The sequence below is a fragment of the Phalacrocorax aristotelis genome, chromosome 6, assembly GCF_949628215.1.
Source record: "Phalacrocorax aristotelis chromosome 6, bGulAri2.1, whole genome shotgun sequence".
Classification (NCBI taxonomy): domain Eukaryota; kingdom Metazoa; phylum Chordata; class Aves; order Suliformes; family Phalacrocoracidae; genus Phalacrocorax; species Phalacrocorax aristotelis.
Genome location: NC_134281.1, coordinates 24,525,977 through 24,545,721, shown reverse-complemented (window position 1 = coordinate 24,545,721; position 19,745 = coordinate 24,525,977). Strand labels below are relative to the sequence as shown.

General features: G+C 45.0%; 1 protein-coding gene across 2 annotated transcripts in view; it reads left to right on the top strand.

Annotated features, from left to right (window-relative positions):
- Positions 1-325: 325 nt before the first annotated feature.
- Positions 326-19,745, top strand: part of FBLN2 (fibulin 2) — a 117,875-nt gene continuing 98,455 nt past the window's right edge. The window contains exon 1 of one of the 2 annotated variants that reach the window (XM_075096680.1): positions 326-432. The gene's annotated coding sequence lies outside the window, so the exon portion shown is untranslated. Of the gene's footprint in view, positions 433-11,804; positions 11,929-19,745 lie in introns of those variants that run through there. The other variant, XM_075096679.1, reaches the window with a different exon arrangement.

Genomic DNA, 19,745 nt, shown 5'->3' with positions numbered 1-19,745 from the left:
TTGAAGCCACTTTTGACTGACTGAGTGGACTTAACCTAGGCAGACCTAGGTGGTGAGGCACCTCTGCCCCATGGCAGGCACGGGGCTCGGTTTTCACCCCCCGCTTTTTTTTTTTCCTTTTTAAAATTGGAAACCCCAGGAAATAGGATGCAGACTTTTCTCCTCCACGTGAGCCTTAAAAAACAGCCGATCTCATTGTTTCAGTATGTCCAGCCCTGCTCCGCGGGCTCCCCGGGGCGGCGGGCACTCGCCTCCCGCCCGGCCCGCCGCTGGCCGCCCTGCGGTGCGGAGCAGAGCGCGGTGCGAGCAGAGCGCGGTCCGGCGCGGAGCAGCCCCCGGATCAGGTCAGCAGCGCCGCAGCTTTCCGGCCCCTCCCTCTGGCTCCCGGGGTCCCCTTGCCCCTCTCCCCGCGGAGCGGCGCGGCGCGGGGAGGTAAGTGCGGTGGTGGCGGGGCAGTGGCGGGGCGGGCGCGGAGCAGCCCCGGATGAGCCACGCTCGGCGGCGGCGCAGCGCCGAACCGCCCCCGCGGTAGGTCGCGGTCCCGGTCTCGGTCCCGGTCTCGGTCCCGGTCGCGGTCCCGGTCACGGTCCCGGTCGCGGTCCCGGGCGGAGCCGGCTGCAGCCCCTCGGTGCAGGGGACACGATCCAAAGCCCTTTCCCGGCTACTCTGGACAAATGTGCAAATACTTCCTTACGCTGTTCTCTTCTCTTCTTCCTTTTTCTGGGGTTTTGTTTTTTTGGTTGTTGTTCTGAAAGTGGAAAATTGTAAAAGAAAAAAAAAGTTGCTGTAGATGTTTCAGAGCTGTTGCTTTGTTGAGAACAACTCCCTGGGTGGAGGCGAGAGCAGCCCGCGGTTCGGTGGGAGTGTTTGCAAATTAAATGTCATTAGGAGGTGGGGGAAATCTGGCAAAAATTGTTCCATAAATGCGTCCTCCAAGTTGTGCACGCTTGCTTGCCTCGTGTAAGCTTAACAAAAAACAATGGGAAGTTTGAAAGGAAGAGGAGAAAATACACGGGATAACTAAGAGAAGTGTTTTCTGTCTGCTTTTGCTGGTGTGCTTGGATTCTTGAAGTGAGTGGTGCTGGGTGCGAACGCTCGCCAGCTGTCTCCTGGCAATGCGGAGCAGGGGGCTGTGTTGGGGAGATCTGGGTGACCAGGCTTGCAGCATTGGTGGAGAAATCCAGACCCGGGCAGCAGAATCACTCATGGCATGTTCAGGGCTTGAGCGAGAGTCAGCCCGTCCTCTGCCCCCATGACTCCCCTCACCTTGTCGCTTCCTCTTGTCACTCAAAGGCTTGTGCTGGAGCCTGTTGATCTGCCCAGAACTGAGCCACCCACAGGGAGCAAGGCCAGAGGAGGTAGGGTTGGGTGCACGGTCTGTACTGCCAAGGTCTTTTGAGCTTATGGGCACCACACTGGCATTGAGATTTTTCTCTAAGCCGTCGGTACTGAAGGGGAAGATGTTATTATTGCTCAGTTATATTAGTGCTGAGTTTTGTTGTTTTGCACCCATAGATGATGAGTAGAGAGGTGGTACCTGAGAGTGTACCTGTCCCTGTGGTTTTCTAACAGTCAGCTCCTGAATCCTGTCCTTTCCCACTCCTCATGGGGCATCTTTGTTTTAGGCACCCTTGTCCTTCCAGTTGCAGAGGGAGGTTATGGGCACATCCCATAAACATGGCTTTACTTACAACTTGGTTAGACTGTGATTTAACAACAACACATACAGCTTATAGTGTATGGTTAATGAATGTAAAATTATCTGAGAAAGATACAGCTTTCTAGTGGAAAGCTTATTAGTGGAATGGATGACATTAATAAGAAAGATTTTCCCCTAATGGCAGAATGGGGCCTACAGAAGCCAAAAAAAAAAGTCTTTTAACTGCTTCTTTTCTCAAATGGAGTCAGCAGGACCTTCAAAAACACTTTGAAGACATTTACACCGGTATTAATAGGGCTGGTGTTGGCATAAAGTTATCATTCAAAAAATCACACCCTTAATTGGCATTACTGTGTTGACAAACCATTCCAGTGCTGCCTTATCCTTCAATAACCGTATTATTTTAATTGTATCCGCGTGTTCTTTCTCATGGCAAAGGCTCTGAGCAGAGTTTGTTGAATTCAGCGTGGTGGCTGGAGCTTTACCTTCTCCAGTAAAGACAAGAAACCAATGGCGAAGCAGCTGAGACCTTCAGTCCTGGTAACACCTCAATGATTCTGCTTCTGTGGGACTGCTGATCTGGGCAAACTGCAGTAAGCTGCTTTGCAAACTATACTGGGATAAATAATAGGTAAACACTAGTCTTGCAGTATATTTAAATAGTAGAAAATATCTTCTTTTAATTCAAATCAGTTTCTGTGATTGGAGAGATCCCCCACTCTTTTCCTTCCATCCATCCATCCATCCATCCATCCATCCATCCATCCATCCATCCATCCATCCACTTTAACACCTTTTCAGTTGCATTAGGTGGTCATGTGGCATTATAGACTTCTAAATTTATCTGATCTACTTGAAGATGGAAGAAGCCATCTTAATTCAGTTTTGTGCACTGAGTGGTAGGTAGCCTTTCAGGAGTGATGGTGGGCAGCGAGTCCTACGGTGCTTGGTGGTATTAAAGGTGACATTCCACTGCTGTCAACACCTTCTCAGGCATGCAGCATGGGAGAGTAATGACAACCCACATACCTGAGGGCTGGTTGGGTAAGTGTAGCTGAAGATCCTTCGACCCACTGGAAAAGGCCCATGAGCACACAGGGGTCTGCACTGGAGTGCTCATGCGTGTAGCTTTACTCCCATATATGCACAAGATGAAGCCCACCAGACATCCCAGCCTGGCTTTTGGCTCTGGCAGTAGATTGCTATAGAGCAGCAGCACAGCGAGGAGATGGCATCTTCTCAACCACTGTCTCTCTGGTTGGTATTCAGCTCTGTTATTACACTTTTTGGAAATATTTTGTTTTGCTGGACAGTTCCTAAACAACAGGAGGGACAGTACTGGGGCAGTTCTGTGCTGCCAAAACCATTCCAGCCCCATGGATGTCCATTCCTCCAGATTTACAGGAGCAGAATGTAGTTATATCCCATCTCCAGGCTGTGACTTGCTTTCACTCCATGTTAAAAAAACTACGCTTTTTGTGCCTTTTTTTGTGTGTGTTGGAACCTCTAAGGGCTCCTATGACTCTCATTGCTGTACCGTCTGGTATCTGCTCTCAGTTCTCAAAGTCTGCATGGAGACTGTTAGGTATAGAGGGAACCTTGGCTGTTCTTCCTTGTCATCCTTGTGGCCTTAGATTTTGCATCCCATGTAAACCAGACCAAGCCGACTGCCAACCGTGCCTTTCACAGTTGCTTTCTTTCCTTTACTCTGTGAGATGACAAATGCTTAAAGTGTTGGTCTTCTCTTTCAAACTGTTCTTCGAGAATTCTTCCATGCCTGGGAGTTTCTTCCCCTAGTTTGTGGATAAGAGGTGGGATTTAACTGCTTCTGGCAAAACCAGAAGTGTCCCTTAAATTACCCAGAGATTTTTGTGGTTTCTGGAAGGTTTACAGCAGGCACATGCTTTCCTACAGCTGCCTTCTGGCTTTTCAGCATCATACTCTGAAGAAACCAGACTGCTGCTAGCTGGTCCACCACTGCCGGGGGCTGCTTGCCTCTTCCATGAGACTTTGACCTTGGGGCAACCATGATCTCAGGTGGCCTCACACTGTTCCAGGCTGTGCCTGCTGGGAGCTCCCTTTCCTCTTCTGTTCCAGGGTTGAACTGTGCTGAGGTGTTTCTTTTCTAAGTTGTATACAGATCCCTAGTAACAGAAAGAACCTTGACTCTTGATTATTCTGCCTCTTATCTTAGATGTGCCAACAGCCCATGAATAAGGCTCTGATATAGTGATATGGTTTCATGCATTCACTTTTGTTTAGCTTTTCCCCTCATTCTCTTGCATTAGAAATTTGGATTTCCTTCCAGCTCATTGGCATAATATTAATCTTTCTTTTTGCTGGAAGTGACATGTCACCTTTAATAACAGGGGCCTGGATTCAATATCCCAAGCGGTCCTTCTTCTGATTCCATGTTCATGTACACCAGGAGCTAAAATAAAGAGACTTCTGAAAGGGGCTTTCCAAAACATGGTTTGTTTTCTCCCACTTATGTTATTGTGGTGTTTTTGTAAGAAATCAAACCATTGAAACAAACACATATCCTGCTTAGATATGAAGAAACTGCAGCTTGCTTGTGGCCTGAAACCACTCCTTCTGCTGAACCATGGATAGAGCAAGACCAAACCCTTTGAGTTACATTTTCATTCGTGTGTGTTACATTCTTGTACACACATTCTTGTGTGTTAATATATTATTCATGAAAATTAAACTGTGTTAATTACATCTCCTGATCTGCTTTAAGAAAGACATATATTCCTTGTCTGACTTGTTTGCTAATGAACTCTGTGGGTCAAATCCAAAATCAGGGAGAAGTTTTTCTCTGATCCACGCATGCAACTCTCCCTGACTTAATTGTCCAGATGTGACCTCCAGGCTTCCTGTGTAAGGGTGACTGTGGAAGTAAATGTTTGACTGGGAGATGTCACTGGCATTTATTGCTGGGTTCACCAGAGCCTGTGGCTTTCATCAGTGTGGCCTCATTTTTATGAATGAAGGCAGGCAATGACTGCTGAGCTGTCCAAACTGGTGCCAGGAATCCGGTATTGTAGAGAGGTGGGTGGAGAAGGGAGCATGAGAAGTGCTTCTGTGCCTGTGGTCCCACCATGGTACAGCTGCATGTCCAGCCCCAGGCGCGATGGATAGCCACTCTGCTTCTGCAGTCTGGAGGTGTTCTGGGCTCAGGGGAGCCCAGAGGGAAAAAGTCACAAAGTACATCACATATTCCTTTTTGCGAAGTAAAAGTTTAAAAAGTGACCCTTCTCACCTCACAGACTCTTTCCTGACTACTTTGGTAGGAAATTTTTTTAAATTATTGTTATTTTTTATTCTTAGCATGAGGCTTCTTTGTGTGTTCAGTGAACACACCTTGGAGACAAAGAGCTCATTTTTCCTGTATTCACAAAACTTTTTAGAACTGCTAACCCCTTATACCTGTACATGTATAGTTAAAGAAGGATCTTAATGTGATTTTGTCTAGACTTGTGATGGGGGGAAAGAGAGAAAGCAGTTTCTGGGGCATGGATAAATGACTTTTTAGAAGTAGAAAATATAGCCAGCAAAGATTATATCCCCAACAGAGCCGGCAGAAGGGGTCTTATGGGTGTTCTTAATCCACCTCACTTCAAACTTAGCTGGGTTAGCTCAAACCACCTTTGTTTTTGACTTAAATTAGCTGAGTGTGCACTAGCACAGTGAATGTTCTCTCTGTCCGTCCTGCCAGATGTGTGGTGGGGGACTACCAGCCAGCTGCTGGTCCTCAGCCAACTCCTGCTATAGCCACATCCAGGAGAGACCATCTGTGTGTCCCCCAGGCTTTACTTAAATGAGAGCTGAGCCGTTTGTCCAGTATCAATTTAACCACGTTTGTCAGACAGAATCAGCTTAAGATGTGCCCCTTACACTCACATTTGTGCTGTCCTAAATCATTTCAGCTTGGCACCTATTCCCCAGTTCTTAGCTCAGGTCCCATTAATGGTTCTTTCTGGGAAATTTCACAGGTCACTGGTGCTCTGCGGCAGCCATCAGGAGTGGGACCAGCTGAACTCCTTAAGGGTGTCCGTGTGGTTCAGTTTGAACAGCTATTTTACCCATGGAACAGACCTGTTCTTTTGCCTGAGTATTTGTGAACCATTTAGGATGATATCAGATATGCATGCATGGGCAGAGATTGAGAAGATGCCTGTGAGGTTTGAATTCTCATTTAAATTAAAAGGCAATTAGTTTTCTCTGTTCCTGTGACAATCCCATTTGAAGTGTTTTATAAAAACAACTTCTAGGATATTGCTTTTCTGTACTGTGCACTGGGCTTCGGAGGCCAGGTTACTAAAAAAGAAGAAGATGGAAGGCAGAAAAATACTGTTTTGCTGGCGTTGTTACTCTTTAGATAAGAGAGAGACAGAGAATATATTTAAAACTCTGAAGTCTTGTGTAGCCTGGAACCTTTTCAGAGGAGACTACTACTTTACATATATGGCTGGAATGGAAAAAAAAAACAACTTCTGAAAATGATAATTTTTTCTTTTTAAAAATTAAAAACAAGTGTTTAGATATGATTAATTATTGCAATATGTGAATGTTGTAAAGTTTCATCTATTCGCAGTAGTATTTCAAATGATTTAAAGTTGTTTGCTTTTACCATGTCATTATATATCATGGATTTGTTCCAGCTGTCCTCCACAAATGTATCATTCATCATGGATTTTGCAAGGAACAGGCTGCCACATTTTAGTTTTGATACAAAAGCCCAATTTTGTTTTATTTTTAATATAGTTTTGCTTTGCAGAATGTGTTGCTGGTTTTTAATGGAGTTGGCAGAGACGATGCTAGTAACTCTACTGGGCAGAGTTATTGGACCTGGCTTGCACCTTCTGAAACCCCTTGAGGCTGGGGTCAAGGGTGGGCATCTGTGCAGATATCTGACCCCTCTGACCACTACCAGACTTTCTCCCCTGGTATGAGCTGTGCCTGGTCACTGCCTCCCATTGCTGTCAGTGCCTCTTGGCAGGAGGTAGCAGTCCACCTATCTGCTGGCTCCACAGTTTGCACAAGCACTTCCTAATTTGCTTTAGGCAAAATCAAGTGGATTATCTCAAGACATGAATTAGGCTATTGAAGATAATCCTGCTGGTTTTTGGGTTTGTCTCTTTCCTTCCTGAAGTGAATTAGGGGGGACTCTTAGAGACTGCTCGGTGAGCCACATCTGAAGAGCCATGAGCTGTTGCTGGGTGTAAGGACAGGCAGCTGAAGGTCTCACGAGCACAGCTGCAGCTGACAGGAGGGATAGTCACCATGGCCTCACTAACAGTCCAATGAAGTTATTATTGAAAGAGAACATCTTTCTTACTGAGCTGCTGAGGCTTGCTCTGTGGCTCTACCAGGTCTGTTGAGGCTTATTTCTTACTCAATTTTCATAACCAGAACACTCATATTTGGTAACATGTCATGTTTTCCTATTCTGAACTAATCTGCCTCATGCATGGAGCTCTGTCATATAAACAGTTTATCATACCAACTAATGATCTTGAAAGACTGGATATGATTAACATATAAAACTTGGATGGCCACTTGAAAAGGATATAATCTGATACTGTACAGAGCAGATTGATTTGGGGGATTACCCCTCAGTTCCGTGCTGGTAAATAGCATAAATGGATCTGCTCAGAAGGCAGAACTGCAGTATGCTTTGAAATATCAGTTTGCCATTAGAGCAAAACCAAAATGCAATGTGCTTTCTGACATGCCATTTGGTTCCTGGTGTGGCTCCTTGCATATCCAGAAGGGTATGTCCTGTGGAAACTGTTTGTAATAAATCATGGGTTTTTCTAAAATGCAGACATCAATAGCAAGAGTGCAGGATAAGCAATCTCTCTTCATTTTTATTAAGATTTTTGCATTCTTCCCGAAGTGTTGACATAGTACTTGATACCCTTGGGTGTTGCAAGTGTCTGAATATCTAGGAGGTGTAAAAGATCAAGAACATGTAATAATGTCTCTTCAGTCCAGGAAAACAGGTTAACTTGAGTGCATCACTTTCGTTCCTACATTGAAATAAAACGAGCAAAGATTCTAGTAATCAAAAAGGAAACTCACTGGTATATACTTACCTTTAATAAAATCTCTCCTGTAAAGAGTGAAAAAACAAATTAGCACTTTATGATTTTTGTCATGAAGATGAAGTATACCTCTAGACCATGCAGTTTCACATATTTAATTCTTAGTTACATTTCTGTAGTTTGTGATTGCTTGTCTCTGATGCTGGAAATAGCACAGTGCTGGGTGCTATGGTACTCTAACATGCAACTAAGGTTCCAGGTGCTGCCGTGATTGCGATGTATCTTTGCACTGGAAAAAAACACTAAAATAAGCAGTGAAACGTGTCAGGCAAGCATGTGTGTGTTTTAAATAAAATAGTCTCTACCAGGTTTAAAATGAAATGTTTCCATTTCTTTTTAAGCCTGCTTTTCTAAAACTCATTTAAAGAGACTAAGTAACATCTGCCACCAGTAACATCCTCATGTTTAGGCCCTAGCTCTGAGAGTGGAAAGCACACAACATTAATTTTAGTTACTAGGATGGGGTGCAGAGTTAGGTGTTAGTAGGGAAGCACTTGGACAGGAGCAGAGCCCAGGTTTTGCATAATAATACTAACAACTTCTAGTTGTTTTTTAATGGCGGTTTTTTCCCTGATGGGTAAATTTAAGTAGGTCTCATTTCCTCATTAAACAAATAGCTAAGTTAAAGAAGAAAAATATTTTCTGCAAATCACATCCTATTTTTGTCTTCTTTCAATTAGCACAGATTTTAAGTTGCAGCATGAGTGTAGTCCATCTGACCTACCTTCCCTCCCCTCCCCTTGCCTCCCCTCCCCTCCTTACTGACACTGATATTAGAACTATGGGAAAACTCAGACTGCTGGCAAAATGGGTGGAAAAAATCAAATGTTTAATGTTTTGCTTGAACATTTTGTGGTTTCTCCTGAAATTCTTTGTCTGAAACAAAGGATGTTCTCTGTTCTTTTCTGGGGGATTTATTTTTTATTTGAAAAAATCTGCAGTGTCACTGTGGGATGCAAAAGTTTCTACAGAAATGGCATAAATTCTCTACAAAATCTTTTTTTTCTTAAACCTGAAAAAAAAATTACAGTTACAAACTGCAAAAAAAAGCCTCTTTTGATGGTGAAAATTCGTTTGTTGGCAGATTCTTACAAATGCATTCAGAATCAAAATGTTAGTAATAGTCAGAATAGAGTAATTTCACATGACCCCCTCTTGGAAGCTTCTAAGTTTTGCATTCTTTGCTCCAGTACAATTCCCAGTGAAGAAATACTTTTAAAAAAATAAATAAATTATGGATTCTTTTAAAAATGTTATTCCTTGCTTTTTGGGTACTATACTAAGTTATATTTATATATCCTAATCTTACCCTGATTTATATGATCAAAATTAAGCTTTCATGGATTTGTTTGGAGTCTGGAAAAGATATGAACTGAACTGCAAGACAGACAGTTGCTGCCCTATTGAACTTGCTGGCTGTGGATGCCCAGGCTTTTCCAGCTGGATGCAGGGCTGCCATAGTGGTGTGCTGCCTTCTCTCCCAGGCATCCCGGCCAGAGTTACCTGTCCCCTGGCTGTGTGGCACTCTGTGTGCTCCCTGGCCCTCCTCACTGTTTACAGGCCTGAGGAGCAGTAATGGGCACAGGAGATGGGCTGGAGGCTGTGGTTGCTCCTCTCTGCAGAGCTGCAGCTGTGAAAGGGGGTGTCTGCAGCCCGGGGTGCAACAAAAAAGAGCAGAGCTGTGGGAGCAAGCAGTGAGGGGGGAGGTGGTGGTGCACCCATGCATGGCATGCTGAGTGCCTGCACAGTGGCCAGTACAGGGTCTCTAATCTCTAAGGAACTGTCTGAGGCATAAAAAAAATTGGTGGCTTTGGGATGATGTGGGTGAAAAAGCCTCCTAGTCACGTATCTTCTGCCCTTTCAGCCAGGCTGGCTTTTACTGTGATGCTAGCTTGCACTGTTAAGTAGTTGCTAGTTGCCACTTGGAGAGCATTCCTTTGTTATTTCAGAATTACTGAGACACTTAATTGGCTGTTCATTAACTGCCTTAGAGAAAAATAAGATTTGATTAATCATCATTTCAGCAAATTATAGCCTGTTCTACAGGCTAATGAATTTAAGCAGTAAAGAGCTGGCTTTCTGCAGTTAGCTGTGACCTGTCCTAGCTGTGCAACCCTCACTGCCTGACCCTGAACTGGAGGGTTTGAGGTGTACAGAAATGAGAGGGGTCACTGGCACGAATCAGGGATAGAGGAGTGTAGAGTCCCGTATTAAAGGGGTGAGGACCACGGGGCACTGCCTAGGGTGCGGCGGAGACGATGCCTGTGCCTGGCAGAGGTACAAATTGTGGACACGAACGCAGACAGCCAGCAAAAGGGATGTCTGTTGGCCGTAATTCTTAACCTTCGAGATCACTTCATTTTGTTACTGTTTTGTAAGCGATCATCATTATAACTGATGAAGATCAAACTTCTGAGCTGAGATCTTGAATTCATCATTGAAGAATATATCTTTTTCTCTGCAATATTCCTACATAGTATGTTATTTCAAGTTTTACATTACCCACGTGCTGGTTTCAAATTTAACTGGTTTTAGTTAATTGTGCAACAGGGGAGATACAACTAGCACTTTTGCTTTAGAATAAACAGGTTTATCCAAAGGTCTAGAGTTTGAAGAAAGACAACTCCACAGATGCATTATGCACTCTCACACAAGGTATTTGCAGGTGATACAAGGCCAACAATTTAAAAAGCAGGTTTCTTACATGAAACTGCTTTGCCTTCTTCTGGCCAAGTGTTAAAGTTCCCCCAAAGCTTTTCTATTTTCTGTCATCTTTGTGTCTTAGATCCTTCCTTTTCCAAGATCCCTGACTGCTGCTCACCTTTAATCTCTTTTAGGGGCCGTTTCTCGCTGTTTAAAAGCAGCTATAGCTGCTCCCCCCCATCTGCCTAGGGTTGGTAGAGACAGTAGTACAAACTTCCTATTTCTTTGCCTACTGGGGCTCCTTCAGCCCCTCTGTGTAATTTGATTTAGCAGTGTTTGAGACATTGACAATGTTCACATTGCGATTACATGGAATTTGCTTTCAAGAAAGCTGGGGAACAGCACAACAGTTGAGGGTTTGCACTTTACCCTTTTCAAGGCCTAAACATTCAGGAAAAGCCTACACCAGATTGGTGCTAGTTGTTAATCCCCTGAGTTTTGTCATATGGCAAATAGGACTTGGTGGTGTGGTTGGGGCTGGATGAGCAGGAGTGACAGGGCTTGAAGATTGCTCTACCCCATCTCCACTGTGCCTTCTCTGCTGCATGCATGTTTGGCAGCTTCACAACTGGTTTAACTCTTCCCTGTGCAGAATTTGGGAAGAAGAGGCATTTCCTTCTTCTTATCTCATCATTAAGCATGATGATGATTGCAAATACAAACAAGAAATAGGTTAATAACAATAAAAAAATATTAACAGAAGAGTTAATAGAATAAAGTTTAGAGGTGCTTTTATTTTTGTTTTTGGTAGTAGAAAGCTTTCTTCTGTTACCAGAAGAAACTGAGATTGTTACTTGCTTAGCTGATGGCAGCACTGGAGAGGAATGGATGGGAGTCTTGCAGCCCAACTCCTTTGTTGCCAAAGATGCTGGACCAGATGCCCAAGCTTCACTGGGTCTTGAGGGGCGTCATTGGGCCTTACCAGAGCTATCTCTGGAGGGCTTTGGTATTTGGCCATGGGGATGGCAATGGCCCCAGGACTGTGGTGGTGGCCCTGAGCAAGGGGAGCTAGCCCCCTTTGGTGTGAGGGGCTATGGTCCCCTCTGTGCTGGGCACCCTGGGGAAATGGAGACAAGGGCCTCAGCGACCCAGTGGATCCCCCATTCCAGGGTTTGGTAGGTGGGAACGATCAGTTTAATGGCCCCATTTGGGTGGAAGAGGCAGCCCCAGTGCTGCCCTGGCTGTACCTGGGTCAGGCAGCTGCAGGCACAGCTTTGAAATGTGAAGCAGCTTCCTTAGGCATTGCGGGGGTAAAAAGTGAATTAACCATATCATAGGCACATGGTACTTCCCTGCTCAGATTACACTGCAAAATCTGGGCAGTTCCTAAGATAGAGCTGGAAAAGGGGATTTGGGAGTGTGAGCAGCACTTGGAGCAGAGCACAGCTGACATGGCTGGGAACAAAAGGTGATAGGAAAACTCACTGCATCTACATTGCTGCACATCCACAGGTCAGCAGAAATCCTTCCTAACTGGATGTTTGTTGCAAATTTATTGGGAGAAGCATAAAATAACTTTCTTTGAGTGCTGGCTTTGCTTTGTGCCTTGTGTTCTGCTAGTTGCAAAGACTGTTTCTGGCTGTGTTTCTCTTTGATTTTGTACTTTGTTTCCCAGATTTACTTTCTAACTGTTCATCAGACTCTAAAGCTCTTGTTAAGTATCTTCTGTTTTATACAGTTTAAAGACTTAGTAGATGGGGCGGATTTGCTTTGTTAGTTTAGACTGCTAAAGCTGTGCCTACTCTGCTCATGGACAAAGCTTTTTGCAGCATGGATTTTTTTTTTTTCAAAATACTCAATAAGCAACACGTCTGTGTGCTATTAATCAGATCTTCACAGACTTTTTTTTTTACCTCTCCTCAGAACTGAGCTTCTTACAAAAATAATTATTTCTAATGCCTCTTCTGGCCTTTTGACTGGGAATTCAGAGAGCGTTTTACCTCACATACTGAAGCAAAAGTTAGGTTTGTTTTTGTTAAAGTAAGTCAAGAAATAGCAATGATTCAGTGTGACAGCCTGAATGTGAGCCATATGAGCCGAGCTGCACAAGCATAAAGGATGATTGTGCTGCAAAATATCTCCAAGTAATTTAGATTTTGACACACTTACTACTTCTCAAGTTGCATTTTCCTCTCCCGCCACTCCTGCCCCTCCCCCACCATACAGGATCTGATGTGATGGAAAAACATATGCATTGTCTCTGGGAATAGTAATGGTTGGGCTAAAACTGCTTTGCTTCTGCAAATATTATTATAGCAATGTGAGACTTCACAAAGAGATTATAATAATTGTGTACACTTACATAGTCTTCGGCAATGACTTTATGAGCTTAAATGGCTCAATTTTTAGTTGATAATTCTTATCACTTAGAACGTGGAAGTGTCATCTACTTATCTGTTTCACAAACAGGTTTTGAAACACACCAGTATGTAGTAATTTTCTGATTTAAGAAGTGAAACTTTTGCATTGAGCTGCTGGAGCATAGCTCACATGCAGCTCCCAGCGTGTGTGACAAGAGTTGCATGTTAGGGAGGACTGCTTGTCCCCAGGAAGCCCAGAGAACCGGGCAGAGTGCCACTTGAGCCTCACTCTTGGGTGGAGGTTTTTATAGTGTCATTTTTTTCCAATTAAGCACTATTGATTTCTTTTGTGCGTGTTTTATTTTTTGTTGTAGACTTTTTTTTTTTAAAATCTGTGGTTTCTCTGTATGAATGGCAAATGAAGGCTGTTTTAACATTGACTCAAATTATACATACCCATAGCAGGATTTTATGTCCAGCCTTTTTATTGATTAAACATCTGCATGTCTTAGCATTTGGATGTAGAAAGGAATACCAAATGGCTGTTCATTTCTGGCTAGGGTTTCTTACCAATAAGTGAAGGGGGTAAGGGGAAGCTGTGTTTGTATGTGTGTGTGAATGTAATATATTAGTGTAACATCTATAAAGTAAGACATATTTTAATGGTTTTTTACTTGAAGATTGTTCTCTTAGGAAGTATATCATACAGATACAACAGACACATACCAGGGTAAATGAGAACAGAATTTGTTTTTGTGAGTGAATCTGTTCTAACCCATTGGCCCAGTCCAAGCCTCCCCCTGAAGTTATTAGAAAGCACCCTGCTGACACTGATGGAAGTGGGGATAAAGCCAGGCATTAAGATGGTCTAGATTGTGACACGCCCTTGCTGTTTAATGTTGTATGTGAAGTTTTAAAAACAGCAAACCAAAAATAATACATTGGCTACTATTTTTAAGGCAAAATCCCAGCAAAATGTCTGTCATCAGGTTCCAAACGATTCCTTGCTTCCCTTTAACAATGAGCTATCCATTTTATGGTCTTAATTTATGGAATGTTAAACAGTTTCTGGCATTACTGTGCCCCTGCAGGAAGAACAGATGGTACTTTTGAATGAGTTTTGCTATGGGATAAAATGTTCCAGGTCTTCAACAGATCATATCCATCTGTAAGAAAGGAATAGCATTTGTGTAAAATAAACAGGGTAGAGTCAAACAACTTGAAATCTTCTGCTGAAGGAAAAACAGTGCCTCTAGGCTGAGGTGGTAGTACATATTGGAAAATAACATGGAAAGCTGTAACTTAACATTATTTTAAGGGTGAACATTTATTTTGGTTAAACATCCCAAATGGGAAGTCTTACATATTAGGACATGGAAAGCAATGGTCAATATATACTGACAGTAGTGTGTGTATAACATGAATGTTATATTTCTAATCAGATAGATTGGCTATGTCTTCATCTTGTCTCCATGCAATAAAGTTCTGTCTTATTTGATTTATAGAGCTTTGGCTTTCTGAGAATAGTGTGAAAGCAATGAAGACCCAGATCCTGACAGTCTTTATCATGTCAATGTATAATGTAGCTAACCCTACAGAACTGAGCAGAACATCTCCATCATGATGCACATCTTTCACCCTATAAAAGCTAGTCTTGCAAGTCAAACAGAGGGTTGGCAGAATTGTGGGAAGTTGTGCCACTTTCCTTCTCCATTCTTCTAAATAACCAGGAACTGCTAGGACGATGGAATCCCATCATTTTTCAGAGGTCTGCCAGCGGTGGAATTTTGTTTTTTTCGGTCACAGGGCAGTTTACATGGCACCAGGCCTCCTGGAGCCAGATGGGGTTCATCTGTCGCAAAGGGGGAAAAGGATTCTGGCTCAGGAGCTAGCAGGCCTCGTTGAGAGGGCTTTAAACTAGATGCAAAGGGGGAAGGGGATAAAACCAGGCTTGCTAGGAATGATCCTGGGGGTGGCATACCTGTGTTGGAGAAGACATCAGTAGATCAACTGAAGTGCATTTATACCAATGCACGCAGCATGGGCAATAAACAGGAGGAGCGGGAAGCCATTGCGCACCAAGGAAACTATGATGTGGTCGCCATCACGGAAACATGGTGGGATGACTCGCACAACTGGAGCACTGCAATAGATGGCTACAAGCTCTTTAGAAGGGACAGGCAAGGAAGGAGAGGTGGAGGGGTAGCCTTGTATGTTAGAGAGTGTTTTGACTGTCTAGAACTCAACGATGGTAATGATAAGGTTCAGTGCTTATGGGTAAGGATCAAGGGGAAAGCCAATAAGGGAGACAACCTGGTGGGAGTCTGTTATAGACCACACAGTCAGGACAAGGAGACAGATGAAGTACTCTACAAGCAGTTGGCTGAAGTCTCACAATCTCTAGCCCTTGTTCTCGTGGGAGACTTCAACTTACCAGATATCTGCTGGAAATACATCACAGCAGAGAGAAAGCAGTCTCGAAGGTTGCTGGAGCTTCCTGATGCAGCTGGTAAGCGAGCCAACCAGGGGAGGTGCCTTGCTGGACCTGCTGTTTACAAACAGAGAAAGCCTGGTGGGTGACGTGGTGGTTGGAGGCTGTCTTGGGCTCAGTGACCATGACATGATAGAGTTTTAGATTCTTGGAGAAGTAAGGAAGAGGGTCAGCAAAACCACCACCCTGAACTTCAGAAGGGCAGACTTTGGATTGTTAACAGAGTCCCTTGGGAGGCAGTCCTGAAGGGCAAAGGAGTCCAGGAAGGCTGGATGTTATTAAAGAAGGAAGTCTCAAAGGCGCAGGAGCAGGCCATCCCCATGTGTCGTAAGTCGAGCAGGCAGGGCAGAAGACCAGCTTGGCTGAATAGGGAGCTTTGGCTGGAACTCAAGAAAAAAAGGAGAGTTTACCACCTTTGGAAGGAGGGGCAGGTGACTCAGGAGAACTACAAGGATGTTGTGAGGTTCTGCAGGGAAAAGATTATGAAGGCAAAGGCCCAGCTGGAACTTAAACTGGTCGCCACTGTTAAAGATAATAAAAAATGTTTTTATAAATACATCAGTGACAAAAGGAGGGCCAGGGAGAATCTCCCTCCTTTGTTGGATGCGGAAGGTAACCTTGCCAGGACAGATGAGGAGAAGGCTGAGGAACTTAATGCTTTCTTTGCCTCAGTCTTTAATAGTCAGACTGGTCATCCTCAGGGTTGTCGGGCCCCTGTGCTGGAAAATGGAGCTAGTACGCAGAACGAAGTCCCAGTTGTTAAAGAGGTGGCAGTCACCGACCTGCTCCTTCACCTGGATGTTCACAAGTCCGTGGGGCTGGATGGGATCTACCCAAGGATACTGAGGGAACTGGCAGAGGAGCTCGCCAAGTCACTCTCCATCATTTATCAGCAGTCCTCGTCAACTGGGGAGGTCCCAGATGACTGCAAACTAGCAAATGTGACGCCCCTCTACAAGAAGGGTCGGAAGGAGGATCCAGGGAACTACAGACCTGTCTGCCTGACCTTGGTGCCGGGAAAGGTCATGGAGAAGATCACCTTGAATGATGGGGAAATGGGTAAAATCAAGGAAGATTTTCAAGCCCTGGGGGAGCAAGTGAAAAACATTGGCGCCCAAGTTATCTCCTCTTCCATTTTGCCAGTTCGAGGGAAGGGAGCAGCCAGAAACAGGCACATAGTGTATATCAACTCCTGGCTACGTGGTTGGTGCCATCGTGAGGGGTTTGTCTTTTATGACAATGGGATGTTCTTCAATGACGACAGCATGCTAGGGAGGGATGGAATCCATCTGTCTAAAAGGGGTAGGGGAATCTTCAGCAGTAGGCTGGCTAGTTTGGTGAGGCGGGCTTTAAACTGAAGGACTTAGGGGGTGGGATCCATGGAGAAAACACTCACACCAGCACATCCAATGGGGGCCAAGCAGTGTGGTGATAAGGCTTCCTTAGCTGTCTCTCAAGATGTGAAACAAAAGAGTAAACACCTCAAGTGTATGTACACGAATGCACGCAGTCTAGGTAACAAACAGGAGGAACTGGAGCTCCGTGCCCACTCAGAAGGGTACGACATCATAGGAGAGTAACTGAAACATGGTGCGACACCTCAAATGACTGGGGCATCGCAATGGACAGTTACAAGCTCTTTCATAAAGACAGGCAACGTAGAAGAGGTGGAGGAGTTGTACTCTACATCAAGGAACACCTTGAATGTATCAAAGTCAACTATAGTGATTGCGACTGCTCTATCAAAAGCCTCTGGGTTAAAGTAAAAGGGGTCATATCCAAGCAGGACCTCACAGTGGGCATCTGCTATCGACCTCCTAACCACAATGACAATGCCGATGAAGTGATACTTGGGGCACTAGAGCAAGCTTCTGGCCAACAGAACCTGGTCCTGATGGGTGACTTCAACTACCCAGACATGTCCTGGAAGAACAATACGGCAGCTCGCATGTCATCTACGAAGTTCCTGGAATGTATAGAGGACTGTTTCCTGATACAAATGCAAGACGTGCCGACCAGGAAGGAGGCGCTGCTGGACTTGCTGTTCACAAACTGAGAAAGCCTGCTTTGTGGTATCTCGGTTAGTGATAGCCTCGGCTGCAGTGATCACAATATTGTGGAGTTGGGGATCCTGCTGAGTGTGCTGAAGGTCAGCTCTAAGACAAGGGTTCTGGTTTTTAGAAGAGCAAACTTCAGTGCACTCAGGACTCAATTGGGAGGGATTTGGTGGGAGGCTTCCATGGAATACAAAGGAGCCAATGAGTGCTGGGAATTCTTCAAGAACTCTCTTTTGGAAGCACAAAGCCAATTTATCCCCTACAAAGGAAAGGGAAGTAAGTGGAGCAAGAGGCCCCCATAGCTCAACCATGACCTCCTGGGTCTACTCAAATCCAAAAGGGAAGCACACCAGAAACGGAAAAGTGGAGGATTACCCGCCGAGAACTACAAGGGCATAGCCAGAGAGTGCAGAATCGCAGTCAGAAAAGCAAAAGCCCAATTTAAATTGAAACTGGCTGTAGACATAAAAAATAACAAGAAAGGGTTCTTCAGACACGTCAACCACAAGCAGAAACAGAAGGAAAACATAGGCCTACTGTTAAATGGAAAAGGAGAATCAATCACCAGTGATGCTGAAAAGGCAGAGGCCCTCAACACCTTCTTCACCTCTCTCTTTACCAGCACTGTAGGGTCCCAGGCTTTGGGAACAAAATTGCCGATTGAACCAAACACCGACCCACCATCGGTGAAGGAAGATTAGTATATGAATTACTACAGGAGCTTGACCCCCACAAATCAATGGGCCCTGACGACATCCATCCGACGGTGTTGAGAGAGCTTGCTGACATCATCGCAAGGCCACTCTCCATAATCTTTGAGAACAGGGGATATCCCAGAGGACTGGAGGAAAGCAAATGTTACCCCTATCTACAAGAAAGGCTCGAGGGAGGACCTGGGTAACTATAAGCCCATCAGCCTTACTTCAGTCCCTGGGAAAGTTATGCAATGAATCCTCCTGGGGGCCATCACAAGCCAAATGAAGCATGTGACTGGGAAAAGCCAACATGGCTTCACTAAAGGCAGATCGTGCTTGACAAACCTGGTGGCCTTCTATGACAAAGTGACTTGCCTGGTTGACATGGGGTGGGCAGTGGACATGGTCTACCTGGACTTCTCCAAGGCCTTTGATACGGTCCCCCACAGATTCCTCCTGGAGAAACTGATGCGTTATGGCCTAGACAAGTGGTCTGTGCAGTAGGTGGGGAACTGGCCGAAAGGCTGCACCCAAAGGGTGGTGATAAATAGCTCTTTCTCAGACTGGCAACCTGTCACTAGTGGAGTCCCCCAGGGATCGATATTGGGCCCAATGTTATTCAACATCTTTATAAGTGATCTGGATAACAGCATCAAGTGTAGCCTGATGAAGCTTGCAGATGACACCAAGTTGAGTGGGGAAGTAGACACTCCAGAAGGGAGAGCTGCTCTGCAGGGAGATCTGGATAGGCTGGAAGAGTGGACCAACAAGAACCTTATGAAGTTCAACAAGGAGAAGTGTAAGGTCATGCACCTGGGAAAACATAATCCGGGAGTGCAGTACAGACTGGGATCCACCTGGCTGGAGAGCAGCTCTGTGGAAAGGGACCTGGGGGTCCTGGTAGACAGAAAGCTTAACATGAGCAAACAGTGTGCTGCTGCAGCCAAGGCGGCCAACAGGATGCTGGGTTGCATCAAAAAGGGCATTGCCGGCAGAGATAAAGTCATTATCCCACTCTACTCAGCGCTTGTCAGGCCACACCTGGAGTACTGTGTACAGTTCTGGTCCCTGCTGTACAAAAAGGATGTAGACAGGCTGGAAGGGGTCCAGAGAAGGGCCACAAAGGTGATCAAAGGACTGGGAAGCCTGCCATATGAGGATAGGCTGGGAGAACTGGGTTTGTTCAGCCTTGAGAAAAGGAGGCTTCGAGGGGATCTCATCCCCATGTACCAGTACTTAAGGGGTAGCTACAAAGAAGATGGAGACTTCCTTTTTACACGGAGTCACATGGAGAGGACAAGGGGGAATGGACACAAGTTGCTCTTGGGGAGATCCCGATTGGACCCCAGAGGAAAATTTTTCACAGTGAGGACAGTCAACCATTGGAATAATCTCCCCAGAGAAGTGGTTGACTCGGCCACGTTGGACACCTTCAAGAGTCATCTGGACAGGGTGCTGGGCCATCTTGTCTAGACTGTGCTCTTCCTAGAAAGGTTGGACTAGATGATACCTGAGGTCCCTTCCAACCTGTGATTCTGTGATTCTGTGAATGCCATTATGCAGCACATGCTGGACGACCAGGATCAGGCTCAGCCAGCACGAGTTGATGAAAGGGAGGTCCTGCCTCACTAACCTGGTGTCCTTCTAAAATAAGGTGACCCGCTTAGTGGATGAGGTGACGGCTGTGGACTTTGTCCACTTGGACTATAGTAAGGCCTTTGACACT